This window comes from Schistocerca cancellata, chromosome 4 (genome assembly GCF_023864275.1).
Source record: "Schistocerca cancellata isolate TAMUIC-IGC-003103 chromosome 4, iqSchCanc2.1, whole genome shotgun sequence".
Classification (NCBI taxonomy): Eukaryota; Metazoa; Arthropoda; class Insecta; order Orthoptera; family Acrididae; genus Schistocerca; species Schistocerca cancellata.
In genome coordinates, this window is record NC_064629.1 from 98,825,155 (window position 1) to 98,833,713 (window position 8,559).

The following is an 8,559-nucleotide window of genomic DNA, read 5'->3' on the forward strand; positions in this document are numbered from 1 at the left end:
TGCACATATCTGCTGAGGAGACTGAGAGTCTTTCAACAGCAGTACGTCTCAGGGGTCTTATCTCACTAACATCAATGTTATGCTGGACGAGAGGGCCATTGGGTGCTTCTGTCCCTGATCATCGTTACAGCCGCTTCTGAGCGTTGTAACACAGTGTGCCAAGTACTCATGTTACAGCTTAACCTACAGTCTGTCAGACAGCAGCCCACAAGAATTCAACCGAACTGCTGGTTTAGTGGTCTTGACAGATGCATCTGCCCCTGCGTCTTGTCGAGACTCCACACACCGAGCTCTGCCAGATCTCGAATGACTCACAGTGAGACAATTACGAACATTGTACCACGTTGTTAATATTCAGCGACCTTACGGAAATATTTCCCTGATAGTGCAGAACAGAGAAACTATTGATGCAAAAGATATGCATAATTTAACTACGCTGCACATACTGCCGACAACAGGAATCAGCGGAATTCCAACTCACTAGCACGAGGAGTCAGCCGAAGCTGATGAGAAGAAACAGAACTTGAAACCTGGACGAATAAATGTTCACTTGCTAATCACTTTTATTACGGCCGAAAGACTCTCTATAGGTCCACAACACCATCCTGAAACGTTGAGGTGTCTCTGCTGGACACCCCTACAGTGCTGTTGATTGAGTCATTACCGTCATTGGTGAAAAGAAAGTTGAAAAATTGTTAGAAGAAAGTCCTCGAGAAGAAACTACATGAGGGGTGTGTATGTATTGAGATGGGAAGATTGTAGCTAACGTGCTAAAATGTTAGGTCTTGTGTTACAAGTAGGAAATGTACAGTTGAGAGAGGTGGAAATTAGATGAACATGTCCTTAAAGGTGGAACTAATGTTGTGTGACTGAAGAGGATGGCAGGAGAGAGTGAGATATCTATAATATGTAAGAGTAGGAAGAGGCGGGAAGAAGCGGACGAGGAATCAAACATAATGGGGAGGGTAGGGTGTAAGAGATATTTACTGACTTGCGAGACTGAATTTTTAACAGTGTATTACGAAAAGTTGTTTAGAATCTGCAGAGAATCAGTCTTAGGAATCAGAAGCGACGAAATTGTTACCAACTTTATGAGGTGGACACATATCCAACGTATGTGAGAATGGAGGGGAAAGTGATAATTTGTCGAAAAATTGCGTTGTGATGGATAAATGAATATGGTAAGCAGAGCGTGTGGCGTTCATGACTTTTCTAGATTTCGATGGAGTCCGGAATTAGAGAGACAAGCAGCAATATTTTGACATACATTAAGTAGAATGGGAAGTAATACGGTATCTTCGGTGTCTACGCTTACTGCATAGAGCACGCCGCTTGGCGCTCGCATCGCCACAGTCGAAGCATCATTTAAAGACGCTGCCAACAGGCGCCTCCACGAACCGCGCAGTGTACGAAGCTCGCCTATTCCTAGGGTTGGCGCTACAGACAGCAATAGAGTACGCCTCTTTGCTTCTACTCATTGCGTGCAGATGCATCTGCCCGTGCATCTCGTTAAGACTCCACACACCGAGCTCTGCCCGATCTCGAAAGACTTACAGTGAGACAATTACGAACATTGTACCACGTTGTTAATATTCAACGACCTTACGGAAATATTTCGCAGATGGTGTGGAACAGAGAAACTATTGATGCAAAAGATATGCACAATTTAACTATGCTGTACATACTGTAAATAAATGTGTTAATGTTTTAGGCAGTTATTAATTGACTGGAGTGTCCAAGGATTGCCCAACCAACTTGTATAAACTACACTACTAGTCATTAAAATTGCTACACCAAGAAGAAATGCAGATGATAAACGAGTGTTCATTGAACAAATATAGTATACTAGAACTGACATGTGATCACATTTTCACGCAATTTGGGTGCATAGATCCTGAGAAATCAATACCCAGAACAACCACCTCTGGCCGTAATAACGGAACTGATACGCCTGGGCATTGAGTCAAACAGAGCTTGGATGGCGTGTACAGGTACAGCTGCCCATGCAGCTACAACATGATACCACAGTTCATCAAGAGTAGTAACTGGCGTATTGTGACGAGCCAGTTGCTCGGCCACCATTGACCAGACTTTTCCAATTGGTGAGAGATCTGGAGAATGTGCTGGCCAGGGCAGCAGACGAACATTTTCTGTATCCAGAAAGGCCCGTACAGGACTTGTAACATGCGGTCGTGCATTATCCTGCTGAAATGTAGGGTTTCGCAGGGATCGAATGGAGGGTAGAGCCACGGGTCGTAACACATCTGAAATGTAACGTCCACGGTTCAAAGTGCCGTTAATGCGAACAAGAGATTACCGAGACGTGTAACCAATGGCACCCCATACCATCACGCCGAGTGATACGACAGTATGGCGATGATGAATACACGCTTCCAATGAGCGATCACCGCGATGTCGCCAAACACGGATGCGACCATCATGATGCTGTAAACAGAACCTGGATTCATCCGAAAAAATGTTTTGCCATTCATCCACCCAGGTTCGTCGGTGAGTACACCATCGCAGGCGCTCCTGTCTGTGATGCAGGGTCAAGGGTAACCGCAGCCATGGTCTCCGAGCTGATAGTCCATGCTGCTGCAAACGTCGTCGAACTGTTCGTGCAGATGGTTGTTGTCTTGCAAACGTCCCCATCTGTTGACTCAGGGATCGAGACGTGGCTGCACGATTCGTTACAGCCATGCGGATAAGATGCCTGTCATCTCGACTGCTAGTGATACGAGGCGGTTGGGATCCAGCACGGCGCTCCGTATTACCCTCCTGAACCCACCGATTCCATATTCTGCTAACAGTCATTGGATGTCGACAAATGCGAGCAGCAATTTCGCGACACGATAAACCGCAATCGCGATAGGCTACAATCCGACCTTTATCAAAGTCAGAAACGTGATGGTACGCATTTCTCCTCCTTACACGAGGCATCACAACAACGCTTCAGCAGGCAACGCCAGTCAACTGCTGTTTGTGTATGAGAAATCGGTTGGAAACTTTCCTCATGTCAGCACGTTGTAGGTGTCGCCACCGGCGCCAGCCTTGTGTGAATGTTCTGAAAAGCTAATCATTTGCATATCACAGCAGCTTCTTCCTGTCGGTTAAATTTCGCGTCTGTAGCACGGCATTTTCGTGGTGTAGCAATTGTAATGGTCAGTAGTGTATGTACATGACAAGTGTTACACCACGAATACCTAGACCGTACTCTACATAACTGACACTCCAGGATTTTCACGCCTGTGATACACGAAGGCGTGCAAAAAAGTGATATCTCCGAATTTTTTATGAGAAATCGCTTAAAGCTTTTTAAATAAAACAAACGTTATTAGTTTTCTACATCTTTATTCTTCATGACCACTTATTTATTTCTGAACATAGTCACCCTGCAAACGAACGCGTTTCCCCCAATGAGAGACCAGTTTGTTGATACTGTCATTGTAGAGTGTTTGTTTTTGTTGAAGGAGCCACAACCTCACCTCTGCATGCATCGCTTCATCAATATCAAAGTTCTGTCCTCGAAAGTGTTATTTAAGTTCTGGAAACAGATGAAAGTCGGATTGGGACAAGTCAGGACAGTATGGAAGAAGACCGATAACAGTGAACCCTTAGCGTCGGACTCTTGCAGATGTCACAATGCTCCTGTGTGGTCTGGTGTCATGCTAAGGAACTCTTCGAAATAGGCAACCGATTACAGTACCCTGTTTCTCACGAAGCGACATAGTTGCATTACACACCACGATACCATCTACAATTCGTAGTCTTCTAGCGGCAGAGGGCTGCAGATATGTAGACATTAAGAATACAAATGTAAAATGCTAATTTCGTTTTAAGGGTATTCACCCAAAAAATTTGAAACCATTACTGTTCAGTTAGCCCTCGTATGTTGATGAAAATATCACACTCTCACTCTATCTTCAGTACAGAAAGAAGCCACTCCATCTTACCAATGGGGAATTCCGTGAATATATGATTGGTTGTAGCTAACGTAACTGTAACTTTATAGGTGGAGATCACAACACAACATGTGCAAATGGCGTGTACGTGCTGCTTTCAACGACATAAGAGCATCATACCGATAGATGGCCTGTAGTAAAATGACTAAATACCATAATAAGTGACGACGAGATGGACTCATTGTTGTGAATTGGCAGGAGCCAATTCACGGAGTTTGGAGGAAGCCGAAAGGCACGCGTTTAAGCTCACGCAGGCTGGCGTGAGGTCTGGAAAATGACAATAAATTATAGTAGCCAAAATTAGTACATAGCTTCTGGAATACTTAACTTTAATCCATAATTGGAGGACATCTCTCTTGACGGTACATGCATCACTAGATAAATGGCAAAGGAAATAGGCGCCTTGCTAGGTCGTAGCCAATGACGTAGCTGAAGGCTATGCTAACTATCGTCTCGGCAAATGAGAGCGTAATTTTTCAGTTCCATCTCTAGCAAAGTCGGCTGTACAACTGGGGCGAGTGCTAGGAAGTCTCTCTAGACCTGCCGTGTGGCGGCGCTCGGTCTGCAATCACTGACAGTGGCGACACACGGGTCCGTCGTATACTAGCGGACCGCGGCCGATTTAAAGGCTACCACCTAGCAAGTGTCGTGTCTGGCGGTGACACCACACTCATGACAGCAGCGTGGCAAGAAGGGTAGACGAGGGAGGTCTACACCATAAGAAGATTGCATGACTGATGAGTAGTTTTGACAAACCAGCAGATAACAATAGGTGTAAGTCGGGCAGAGGTACCCACAAACTGTCAGGGACAGATCGCTGGAAACAGTGTTAGGTCTCGTGCTGCCTTGCTGTGCTTGTCAGTGCCGCCATAACACAGAGAACAGATTTGCATGGTGTGGAGACAGAGGCAACTGGCACAATGGGCTACTTTCTGTGGCTATCATCAATGAGTCCTTTTTCTATTTGTGGCTGCCAGATTGAGCCGACGTGCGCGCAAACGATCTCATAAAAGGTCACAGGAAGCAGTGATTCCCAAAGCCTCCACCTTTACAATTGGATTCATGGTGTGGGGAGCTACAGGGTATGGTAACAGGACTGTTTTATTGATTCTTGAGGGGTGGGGGGGGGGTGAATGCTCGCAAATTTTAAACCCTTTCCTTATACCTTTGGTGACCAGGATACCAAAGGGTTTATTCCAGCAGGATAATGCATTGTAAATGGGATGCAATGTTATTAATTTCAGAATTCTCACATATTTCTAGAAATGATTGTCTCTGAGTCCACTCAGCCAATGGCTGAGAATCGCCACTCACTGTGGCTTTAGAAACACCACGTAGTTTGGTTGCCAGATTATCTACGGGAAATTACACCGTTACCGTGTCATGGCCGCGATTTCGGCGTTGTTTTACAGTCTTGGGCTTCAAAAAAATTGGTTCTCAGCACTATGAGACTTAACTTCTGTGGTCATCAGTCCCCTAGAACTTAGAACTACTTAACCCTAACTAACCTAAGGACATCACACACATCCATGCCCGAGGCAGGATTCGTACCTGCGACCGCTGCGGTCGCGCGGTTCCAGACTGTAGCGCCTAGAACCGCTCGGCCACCCCGGCCGGCTACAGTCTTGGGGGATGTGACCTTTATAGGACATTGCCGAAATTGAGTACCCCATTTTTACTCTGTCGCATTCTTGTACAGCCAGTAACGGACTACAGACAGGGACAATTTCAACTCCCAGCACAGAACTAACATGGCTGATGTAAAACTGCGAGACGCACGCGTCAGTTCTCACAAGAACAGTCACTTCGCCTGCTGCACGTTTTAATTTCAACAGTTGGGTTACATTTAACCCGTAAAGGACTTCTGAAACTGAATTCAGTTTTACACGGTAGGGCTATTGTAGTACAGTGTGAGGAACACAGTCATACTGTACTGCAGGTGTGTTCACCTGATCTTCATCTGTAGGTACAAATGCAGAAGAAATGCCCATTTCTGAGGTGAAATCGAGGACAAGTGGTGAAATGTGAAGGTCAGTAAGGTGTTTGGAACGAGCGAGGTGGCGCAGTGGTTAGACACTGGACTCGCATTCGGGAGGACGACGGTTCAATCCCGCGTCCGGCCATCCTCATTTAGGTTTTCCGTGATTTCCCTAAATCACTCCAGGCAAATGCCGGGATGATTCCTCTGAAAGGGCACGGCCGACTTCCTTCCCCATTCTTCCCTAATCCGATGAGACCGATGACCTCGCTGTCTGGTCTCCTCCCCCAAACAATCCAACCCCAACCCCAAGGTGTTTGGACCATGTTAAACTATATGGTTCTTGAACTATAAGCGGTTCGACCCAGCACGACATCAGGCCGCAGAGTTATGAACTTGCCATGGCTAAACAATAACTTGCCAAACCATTTGGTTCAGTGCTAGGCTGTTAACAGTTGGTTCAACAGGCCCATATTAATCATAAAAAATAAGTGTTTTGTATATACTAATAAAATATGCTTACCTTTAAGATATAATATTAATCTACCTTAAAAAAATATTGATTAGATAGGCTAACTATCAAACGTTTGAGACACAGTAAGCTCTTTGTACTCCATGTCACATTTATTTCTTGTGGAATCACATGATATCAAAATCATCTGATTAGCTATACGAAAAACAGCATTTTTGGAATGTTGTTCCCTCTTGGACAAATTTCTGCGGATACCGATGCCAATAGTGCGTATCTGGGATCCGTTGGGATCACGAATGCTTTCATATCAGCCATCAGCCAGTATATCTCACGAACTGACGCATGTGTTTCAGGTGTGACGAGAAGTCCCTCGAGATGACATTCGGAAACTGTTTGCGTCCATACCACGACGAATACAAAAGCTTATTCGTGCCCTTGGGTGTCACACCTCATCCTGATGTTGATGACGGATATCTGTTCTGAATGGAATGAACGTTTAGTTAATTACTAAGCGATGTGTGATGGAAGTCCCCTCCCCCCCTTAACGCTCAGGATAATCGAACTGGTGGTTCATGGTGTAACACTTTCCATCTCAGGCAGCGTGTATGTCAGAAATTTTATGCAAATCGAGAAATAGAAGCACGTGGCACTATTTCGCTAATGCAAGAATTCCCTTCACATGGCTCAGAGCAGCAGGAGTTCTCATGTTTGGATGTGTATCATGTCAGATTGGCCACGTAAATGGAAGTGTGTGTGCGTGGAACGGCGCGTTATCAGAAGAGGCTGGCGCGGCCGGCGTAGTGCCCCCGCGAGGCCTGCAGATGGCGTGCGCGATGCCTCCTAGTCGGCGCGCACGCAAGCCGTGCCGTCGCCAGCACTCACTAATTCTGATAACGCCGCACACAATCGGCGGCCGCATTAATGGATATTTGTTGCTCCCCAATGGCGTTCTCAGCGTGCGTTTCTAGAATACGCAACACATCCGGCCACTGAAACTTACCGGACAATGGAAAGACGAGCCCTCGGGTCCAGTACTGTTGCGTGGTGCGAATGGCGATTTCGTGACTGCAGTGTTTGTAGACGTAGGAGTGAAAAGAGAAACCAGTGTGTTAGTGGTCGAGACGCGGAGTCGTCCCTAACACTTTTCACTAGGGGAGCTGTATACGACTAGAAGGGGACAGCTACTAGGAAGTCGCATTACGGAATATTAGTCCATATTACTCCCGGACGGTGTTTTCGGTGTTTGCACCTAGAATACTCAATGACGACGCTGTATTTTGTTTTAGAAACAAGTACACTTCGTCGTCAAAGGAAGAAAACACGCGAACTTCGTTGGATGACACTTCTGCACATTCTCCGTTTCTGAGATGGAATAATGGTATCCATCTACATCTACATTGTTATTCCACAATTCACACTTGAATAATTGACAGGAAGGTGTAGAATCAGTTTCAGAACATTTCGCTACCATTTCACAATCAACTAGCACTCCGCCTTCAGGTCACAAGTGGTCCATCGGGACCATCTGACCGCCGTGTCATCCTGCGCTAAGGATGCGGATAGGAGGGGCATGTGGTCAGCACACCGCTCTCCCGGTCGTTTCGATGGTTTTCATTGACCGGAGTCGCTACTATTCGGTCAAGTAGCTCCTCAATTGGCATCACGAGACTGAGTGAACCCCGAAAAATGGCAACAGCGCATGGCGGTCCGGATGGTCACCCATCCAAGTGCCGGCCAGGCCCGACAGCGCTTAACTACGGTGATCTGACGGAAACCGGTGTATCCACAGCGGCAAGGCCGTTGCCGACAATCAAATAGCATGTGAGGAAAATTAACACATACATACGATATTGCAGACCCTGTGTTGTTAAGTAGAAGGACGCAACTTTTCTTCCTTCGGACATTGTAATGTTGTTGCATTCATTTGTTCTGAAAGCGGTGCTGATATTGAAGACCATAAAAGTGGGTTAAAAGCTGTGAGCTATCTGAGGAAGTTAACCTTGCATTACTGCGCAACTGTTTCACCAGGTATCCAGTCTAGCTTACCAAATTCCCAACCACACTAACATTAATTATAATCTTTTAGTACTCATCTTACGATAACCGGTGATATATATATAAAAAGACAATTTAAATAAAAAGAAATA

At 45.8% G+C, this 8,559-nt stretch overlaps 1 pseudogene; it reads right to left on the reverse strand.

Moving 5' to 3' along the window:
• Positions 1-8,099: 8,099 nt before the first annotated feature.
• Positions 8,100-8,217, reverse strand: LOC126186128 (5S ribosomal RNA; annotated as a pseudogene).
• Positions 8,218-8,559: the final 342 nt, after the last annotated feature.